This window comes from Euprymna scolopes, chromosome 38, assembly GCF_053919585.1.
Source record: "Euprymna scolopes isolate OS-2025 chromosome 38, ASM5391958v1, whole genome shotgun sequence".
In the NCBI taxonomy this organism is placed as follows: Eukaryota; Metazoa; Mollusca; class Cephalopoda; order Sepiida; family Sepiolidae; genus Euprymna; species Euprymna scolopes.
In genome coordinates this window covers 33948029-33949530 of record NC_136519.1, presented here as the reverse complement: position 1 = coordinate 33949530, position 1502 = coordinate 33948029, and positions in this window count along the sequence as shown.

Genomic DNA, 1502 nt, shown 5'->3' with positions numbered 1-1502 from the left:
TCTTATTTATTCAGCATGGCCGATCAAAATCCTATGTCTTGTTTTCTCATAAATCTTGATTATCCTAGTTAAAAATAAAAAAAAGAAACCACTTGATCAATTTATATGATTTTTGGGATGTGATTTCTTCGTTTCATGACAAGTACATACATCATAAAGATTTTTTTTTTTTTTTTTTTTTTTTTTTTTTTAAAGTTTATTTTAAATAAGCACCTCCAAAAGGTGTTCATGTGACATTCAAGAGTTTTAGTGAGTTTGTAAAAAAGTAGTTCAATAGTTGACCTGAACTGGATTTATGTTGAAGTTATTTAACTTATGAGCTGAGTTTTCTTCTCTGGGACTTTTACTACATAAACTTAAAAAAAAATTTTTTAAGAATATTTGTTAACTGTTATCTATACAAGAATATATTTTATTCAGCAGGACTAACCAAGGGAATAGTAAGTAATTTATTTGGTTTTTATTTAGAATTCAACTTCATATAAAAAAATTTAAAAAAGACAGACAAATCTTTATGATGTACATAGCCATCATAGAACGAAGATGTCATATTCCAAAAATCACATAAATTGAGCAAGTGTTTTTTTGTTTAACTCAGAAAAGGGAGAACCGGAAGTGGTCAAGTTGTTTTAGAATTTGTTAAAAATCAAGAGCGAGCATCTCAATCCGAATTATCAAGATCAACCTTGTAATGGCTACAATTTACTCTTAAAATCACGATAAATCATAAAAACATAATTTTATATATAAAAAAAAAAAACTTACTAGATCAATTTATGTGATTTTTGGAATATGACATCATTATAAAATCACTAAATTGTAAAAAATAATTTTATATATTAAAAAAATAACCTACTTGATCAATTTATGTGATTTTTGGAATATGACATAATCGTTCATAAAGATTTTTGGTATTTTTTTTTGTTTTTTAATTAAGTGTAATTAATTTTTATCAACAAAAATTGATTTTCTGCTGTTGCCAAATGTGAGGTAAATCTTATTGCAAAATTTTAAACAACTACTCGAGGTAAAACCTACTGCCTTTAAAAAAAAAAAAAAAAAGAAAAGTGAAGCATGCATGGTCCCCGTGAGTGCAGTGAACGAGGCATAAAAAAAATGACTAAGTTTAGCATGTGCCTCCCCCACCCCCATTTAGCCCCAAAGTTACCCATATAAAAATCCAAGGCATCAATTTTTATTTATTTTTTTTTTTTTGATAAGTACAAAAATGTCAATTTTAGTCATTTTAACCCAAAAGGCACCCCTAGGGAGGCAACCAAAATTTTCCCGGAAGATCCGGTCTGTTACTTTTTTACTCATATCATGTTTAATGTTTGTGCAAAATTTTAAAAAATTGCAAGGCGTAGTTATTGAGAAAAGTGCAGACAGACAAACGGACAAGGGTGAATTTACAGGTCCACCCTCCTTTTGTCGTGGGACCAAAAAAACATGTATAAAATAAATATGGGAATTGGATCTTCATTTTAAAAACAAATACACAA